The sequence below is a fragment of the Elephantulus edwardii genome, unplaced genomic scaffold (genome assembly GCF_000299155.1).
Source record: "Elephantulus edwardii isolate Elephantulus edwardi_28Jun2011 unplaced genomic scaffold, EleEdw1.0 scaffold00285, whole genome shotgun sequence".
NCBI lineage: Eukaryota > Metazoa > Chordata > Mammalia > Macroscelidea > Macroscelididae > Elephantulus > Elephantulus edwardii.
The window spans coordinates 3,054,288-3,062,680 of NW_006400035.1; positions in this window are offsets into that span (position 1 = coordinate 3,054,288).

Consider the following 8,393-nt stretch of genomic DNA (forward strand, 5'->3'; position numbering starts at 1 on the left):
CTCTCCACGATGAACCTGTTTGTTTTCTTAGCAGTCCTTGATACACTCAATACTCTTCTGCAGCACCACAGCACAAAGGCATCAATTCTCCTTCTATCCTCCCTGTTCATTGTCCAAATCTCTGATGCATAACAAGTGACTGCAAAGACCGTGGCCTATATCAGACTCACCTTAGTCTCCAGAGAGACACCATTGTTATTCAGTACTTTGGAGAGGCCCCTAACAGCAGACTTTCCCATCGCAGTATGTCTTTTAATTTCCTGGCTTCTGGTACCAAGAGTGTTGACTGTGGAGCCAAGAAAACTAAAACTGTGAACAATCTCAATCTGTTCACCAGACATCCTGATGCTGCCAGTTGGTCCAGTGGTGAGAATCCTTGTCTTCTTGATATTGAGCCTCGATCTATATTGAAGGCTGTAGTCCTTGACCCTCTGCAGCAAGCACTTCAGGTCCTCCTCAGTTTTAGCAAGTATGGTTGTGACATCTGCATAACACAGATTGTTGATGTATCTTCCACCAATCCTTACACCACTACATGGTTTAAAATCAAGAAGAGAGTCCATCAGGGATGTATTTTGTCTCCATAGTTTTACAATCTGTATGAATAACAGATCATCCGAGATGCTGGACTGTATGAGGAGGAATGTGAAATCAGGATAGGTGGAAGGTTCATCAACAACCTATATTATGCAGATGACACAACCCTGCTTGCCAAAACTGAGGAGGACTTGAAGTGCTTGCTGCAGAAGGTCAAGGACTGTAGCCTTCAATATGGATTGAAGTTCAACATTAAGAAAACAAAGATTCTCACTACTGGGCCAACTGGCAGCATCAGTATGGATGGTGACGAGATTGAGATAGTTAACAGTTTTAGTTTACTTGATTCCACGTCAACACTCTTGGTACCAGCAGCCAGGAACCAAGAGATGAATCGCATTGGGAAAGTCAGCTGTGAGGGACCTCTCAAGAGTACTGAAGAGAAACAATGTCAGGCTGGAGACTAAGGTGTGGGCTATAGTCTTTTCAATTACATGCTATGCATCAGAGAGTTGGACAGTGACTAAGTATGATAGAAAGAGAATTGATGCCTTTGAGTTTTGGTGCTGGCAAAGAGTGTTGATTATACCATGGACTGCTAGGAGAACAAACAGGTTTGTCCTGGAGAGGGTGAAGCTGGAATGCTCCTTGGAGTCAAGGATTCTGAAGCTTCGTCTGACATACTTTGGGCATGTTGCAAGGAGGGACTGGTCCTTGTAGAGGGACATCATGTTTGGGAAAGTGGAGGGTCGGCTCAGGAGAGGAAGACCTTCGATGAGATGGATCGATTCTGTGATTGGGGTGGTGGCAATGAGTGTGTCAGAGACGGTGAGGTTGGCACAGGATAGAGCAGCCTTTAGGACTCTTGTACAAAGGCTTGCCATGAGGCACAAGCGACTCGATGGCACATAACAACAACAAACCCTGGATCTTGAAAGCCTATAACCTATTTAGATCCATCTAAGATGATCTCTTTTCATTTATAGCAGAAAAGACTGAAAATTTAAAAAAAAAATAAAACTCTTAGTTAAAATGACTAATGGACTACACAAAAACCAGACTTGGCTAGCCTGAGACCAGAAGAACTAAATATTGCCTGGTTACCACTAGCAACAGCTCTGATCAGGGTCACAGTAGGTGGTCTTGGCCAGAGTAGGAGGAAATTATAGAAGAAAATTAAAAAATCATAGACAGGACCAGACTTACTAGTCTGATGTAAACTGGTAGAACTCCTGAGACTCTGGCCCTTCAAACTTGGACATGAACCCATCTGTGGAGATAAACCTTCAGCCAACCAACAGACAGGGCCAGCAAGTCTACAGTAATCTCCACCTAGAATGTGCTCTTTTGAAACAAAAGAGTAACATTATGAAAAACAAACAAACAATCAAACAAAACCAAGTTAAGAAAACAAGAGCGCAGGAATGATGAGCAAATGGACACAGGAATCCAAGGAGGTAATGCGAAGAGTATGCTTACCTTAGAGGGATTGTAACTGATAGCCCAAAATAAGACATGTACAATGGTACATGGGAAATGAGTTTGCTCTGCAAACATTTATAGAAACCATAATAAAATGTTTTTCTGTTTTTGTTGTTTGTTGCTATGTGCCGTTGAGTCACCTGCTCATAGTGACCCGATGTACAACACCCCTAAACCCTGATCTAACCTGTGCCAATCTCACTGTCTCCAACACACCTACCCAATTACCCCAGTGACTGAATCAATCCATTTCATCAAGGTCTTCCTCTCCTGCGCTGTTTGTCCTTCCACCCTCCCCAGCATGATGTCCCTCTCCAAGGATTGGTCCTTCCTTGCAACATGGCCAAAGTATGTCAAATGAAACTTCAGAATCCTTGCCTCCATGAAGCAGCCTGGTTTAACTCTCTCCATGATTAACCTGTTCATTTTCTTAGAAATCTTAGGTATATTCAATACTCTTTTCCAACACCACAGTTCAAATGCATTCAATTATCCTTCTATCATCCCTAGTCATTGTCTAGCTCTCTGATGCATAGCAAGTAATGACAAAGACTATGGCCTGTATCACATGCCCCTTAGTCTCCAGGGTGACATCATTTCTCTTTAGTACTTTAGAGAGTTCTTCAACAGCAGACATTCCCATCACAATATGTCTCTTAATATGTCTTTTAATTTCCTGATTTCTGGTGCCAACAGTGTTGACTGTGGAATCAAGCAAACTAAAACTGTTAACTATCTCAATCTCTTCATCCATCATGATGCTGCCAATTGACCCAGTGGTGAGAATCTTTGTTTTCTTGATATTGAGCCTCAGTCCATATTGAAGGCTGCAGTCCTTGACTTTCTGCAGCAAGCACTTCAGTTTCTGCAAGCAGGGTTGTGTCATCTGCATAACGCAGATTGTTGATGAATCTTCCTCCAATCCCGATGCCACATTTCTTCTCATAGAGCTCAGCCTCCTAGATAATCTGTTCTGCATATATATTGAAAAGGTATGGAGATAGAACATATCACTGGCATACACCCTTCCCAATTTTGAACGATGCAGTGTTTCCTTGCTCTGTGTTGACGACTGCCTCCTGGTCCAAGTGTTGCTTTTGCATTAGCACAATTAAGTGTTCTGAGATTCACATCCTTCTCAGAATCAGCCACAGTTGTGATCCACACCATGAAACACCTTTGCATAATCATTGTAACACGGATAGACAATCCCTTGGTACTACCCACTTGCAACCAAGATCCATCTAATGTTAGTTACTTTAATCTAGTACCACGACCCCTTCTAGACCAGCCTGCACCTCTGGCAATTCTCTGTTGATGTGCTGTTCCAGTCATTTTGGGGTCATCTTTAGCAGAATCTTGCTTGCATGTGATAGTAATGATATTGTTCGATAATTTACACATAAATATAGATCTCTTCCAATCAGTTGGCAAGTGGTTGTCCTCCAGATTTCTTGACACAACTTTATGAACACATCTAGGGCAGTATCTGTTAGTTGAAATATGTCAACCGGTTTTTAAAGAAGTCTATTTTTAAAAAATTTAAAAAGTGAAATATCTATTAGAATGAAAATACTGGAAATTCAGTATTTGAAGAAAACTTTTATTGAAAGAAAGAATTGAAACATTTTTAAACCAGGCAAGCTGGTAACTACAAGTTGTCATGGAAACAGGATGTATTAAATTATACAAGGAATGATGTTTCTCATTTCATTAGGTTCTCATTTCCTCTAAATTAAGAAAAATTGTTGCTGAAATCAATTATATTCCTTTCAAATTTGCATCCAAGATAATAATTTCTTTTACATAGACAATCCGGTATATGTGCAGAGGCTTGCTGTCATAAAATGGAGAATTAAAATACTTGCAAAAGGATTGGTACATAAAAAAAGACATAAAATGAAAGTCAGTCCCATGATATAAGTCTATTATTGTACAATGAAAGGATAAGATAATGGAAAGAAAATAATAAAAACCCCCTTCACCCACAATATTGTTGTTAGGTATCTTTGACTTGAGTACTTATAGAGTCCCTATGAACAGAAGATCTGAATCCTGTTCTATCCTGAACCAACTTCACACTTCCTGACATACAAAAGTCCATTGCCATTGTAGTAGTCACTGTGTCAACCCAACTGATTGAGGGCCTTCCTTTCCTTCACCACCCCCACCCACCCTTTCCAGCACCATCTCCTTCTCTAAGTAATAGCCCCTCCAATCAACATGCCCAAAGTATATGAGGTGAAGCCTCATTATTCTTGCCTCCAAAGAGCACTCTAGCTGCACTCTCTCCAAGACTTATATGTTTGCTCTCTTGGCTCTCTATGGAATGTTCAGTGCTCTTCTCCAGATATACAGCTCAAAGACATCAATTATTTGTTTTGTCCTCCTTATTTATTGTCCAACTCTCAGATACATAGCGAGTAATCAGAAAGTCTATATGGCCTGAATCAGAAACACATTAGTCCCCAAACTGACATCATTACTCCTCAAAAATTTGAAAGACCCCTATTGTAGATTTTCACAGTGCAGTGCATCTCCTTATTTCATGACTGCAGGTACAAAAAAACCCCACACAACAACTACAACAACAACAAAACAAAACAAAACCCCACCACAAACCAAACCAAATAAATTTTAGCCTCATGTCATAATATTTAAAGATGCTATGGGCAATATATTGAATGAATCAGAAAGCATCAAAAGAAGACAGAGGGAATACATAGAATCGCTGTGCCAGAAAGAATTGATTGATACTGAAAAATCTCAGGGAGTACTATATGAACAGAAGCCATTAGTAATGAAGGAGGAAGTAGAAGCTACATTGAAGCAGTGGCAAAGAGTAAAACCCCAGGAATCAATGGGATACCAATTAACTTGTTTCAATCAACAGATGCAGCCTTGGATGTGCTCACCAGTCTATGCTAGGAAATTTGGAGGACAGCTGTCTGGCCAACAGATTGGAAGATATCCATATTTGTTCCCATTTCTAAGAAAGGTGATCCAACTGAATGTGGAAACTATTTATATTACATGCAAGCAAAATACTGCTGAGGATCATTAAAAGACAGCTAGATAGGGAACTGCCAGAAGTTCTAGCAGGATATTGCTGATGTCAGATGGATCTTGGCTGAAAGTAAGGAATAGTAAAAGAACATATATTTTTGCTTTATTGACTATGCAAAAGCATTTGATAGTGTGAGTCATAACAAGGTTTTGCTGACATTAAGAAGAATGGGAATCCCAAAGCACTTAATTGTGCGGATGTGAAACCTATACCTAGCCCAGGAGGCTGTTGTAAAAACAGAGCAGGGGGGCACTGCATAGCTTAAAATTGAGAAGGGAATGTGTCATGGTTGTATTCTCTCTTCATACCTATTCAATCTGTATGCTGAACAAATTATCCAAGAAGCTGGACTCTACGAAGAGGAGTGGTGGCATCAGGATTGGAGGGAGACTCATCAATAACCTGTGTTATACAGATAACACAACATTGCTTGCTAAAAGTGAGGAGGACTTGAAGCACTTGTTGCAGAAGATCTAGGAATGCAGGGTTTGGTATGGACTGCATCTCAATGTCAAGAAAACAGAGGTTCTTATCACTGGAATGATAGGTAGCATCATGATGGATGGAGAGGATATTGAAACTGTCAACAGTTTCATTTTGCTTGGATCAACAATTAACCCTTGGCTCACCCCAAAATTGGTTATATTTTTTTTAATCCTTTGAATATGTTACTAGGAAGGACCAATTCTTGGATAGGGACACAATGTCTGGTACAGCAAAGAGTCACTGGAAAGGAGGAAAGACCCTCAAAGAGATAGATTGGTGCAGCAACTTCAACAAAAGGTCAAACATGACAATGCTTGTGTAGATGGCACAGCAATAGGCATTTCACTGTGCTGCAGCAGGGGCCACTGTGAGTGGGTACCTACTAAAAAGCACCTAAAAAGAAGCAGAATTCCAAAATACTGTTGTATACTGTAGCGTTAGAGCCGACTCATGACTGACCCTCCAGTGCATTTTCAGAGGCAGTAAATTGCAAGGGAGGAGACTGCCCATATTTCTCCCACAGAGCAGCTGGTGGACTTGAGCCAGATGCCTCTGAGTACACAGTGCAGTTCCTTACCACTAGGCTATTAGAGCTCCTTCCAAAACCTCACTACTGTTGAGCTTATCCTGACCGACCTGGAGGGCAGAGTGGAACAGCCCCACATGGTTTTCTAGGTTGCAATCTTTAAGGAATTAGGTTGCCTAGCTGGCAAGTATGTACTGCTCTACCAGGGTTTCTATCAGTGGCATTAGGGACTATACTATAGAACAACCTTGGTCCAAAACTCTTCTCTGGAAGTTGAAGTAATTGTGAGTCACCACAATGATCAGAGCAGAGAACTTTGTTGACCCATGTATTTCCAAGGGGGTGTGAGAAGAGGCTGGGCAGGTATACCCACAATCTGAGTAGGCAATCATTAATAAACAGCTGGCAAGATCTAATTTTATGTGATGAATACTTTCAGTGTGCAGGGCTTAGGGTAGGGCTATTGTCTGTCAGAGGCATTTTGGAGTTCTCCCTGGGTCAGATACTCCTGTTTTTATATGCCACAGAGTCTATTTGTGCTCAAAGTGATGACCCCATGACAGAGTAGATCTGCCCCATCATCCTTCCTAGGCTGTATGTAATATTTACAGGTGAAGTGCCAGGATTGGGTTCCAACATCAACTTTTAAGTCAGCAGTTGAGTGCTAACCTAGGGAAATAGATCTCACTTTTCAAGAAAACTAATTCCTCCAGCTCATTCCCTCCAAAAAAAAGGAAACAATTTTTATATTCAGCAGCCTAGAATACAGCAGTTTTTAATGAACTCTTGTCCAAACACAATAATAACAACAATTCAAATTAAAATAACAATAGCAACATTATGGGGAGTGCCTAACTGCACATATTTAATGCTCTCCTATAATCCTCACTTCAATTTTCTGAAGTAGGTGATATTGCCATCCCTATTTTAAACATTTGTGGTAAGGACTGGAGCTGCCACCCTAAAGGCAGTTGGTTTGAATCCATTGGACACTCTATGGGAGAAAGATGAATAATCTCCTCCTGTGTGATCTATAGTCTCTGAAAACCTGCTGGAGGGTCAGCTGTCAGTCAGGACCAACTTGACAGCACATAACAACATCTTTTTAAACATTGGAGACTCAAGGTGATTAAATTGTGTTTACATCCACAATAATAAGGCATGATCGTTATTCCCTTGAAGACAAGTTTCACTTCCTTTAAGGGGAGGGTAGAGAAGGGTCTTTGATTTAGGCAAGTATCCAAATCATGCTCCTAAATATTCTTTAAAAATACTATGTGGGAAAAGAAATGGGCACAATCTCATTTCCCATAAATAATGGAATAAATAAATTAAGTTGGGCCACAGAAAGCAGTTAAAGTGAACTGAAGCGAGAGACATATACCTTCTATATTGTTCCTATACAACATAAAAAACAAAGTCACACTGGAGGTGCTGCAATCTCTTTAAAGTTATTAAGACTGAGTCATTCCTTCAGTAAAGGTACACAGATACTGCAACAACAAACAACATAGCATGGAGAGCAACTGAGCTCAACTACAAGATAACATATGGGAGCCAGTCTCCAACCTCTAACAGTGCATCTCCTGCACAGTCACCACTAGGTGCCAGCTGACATGCTGCTGTAATAGTAATAGACTTTGGAGAAATAACCAGTGAAAACTGATCTGCATACAAGCACAGCAATGGTACAAGACTGGGCAATGCTTTGTTCAGATGTGCCTGGAGTTGGCAAGAGCAGGCCCTAATTTGATAGCAGCTAACAATACTGCAGCATATTCACCAAGTGTTGCTGTTTATTTGCTTTTGAGACTTATTTAAGAAACATGTTAGTCTGTAAGGATATGCACTGCTCATTCCTGAGTCACATCTCTCAGGCATTTTGAGTCCATCAGCGACTCCTTGGGAGGAAGATGGGCAATTTTCTTGTGAGAGATTTACAGCCTACAAGACACAGTTCTGACTTGACAGCAGAGAGTCAAGTATCAGAAAGCAATAACTTAGTTCCTATTTTCTACAACGGCTTTAACAGAAATTATTTCATTTTGATTTCCCAAAAATAAAACAAAATGTAAATAATTATTTTTTATTAATATTTATAAATATATATAAAATTCTACATTCTTAGCAAAATTCTTACTGAATTTATTGTCAGATAGTACTCTTAGATCACTGCCATTAAATTGATTTTGACTCTTTACCAGTTTTTAAGGCTGTAAATCTTAACAGAGACTACCTATCTTTTCTCTTCAGAGCCACTGGTGAATTAGAACCACCTGAGATGTTTCTTTATGG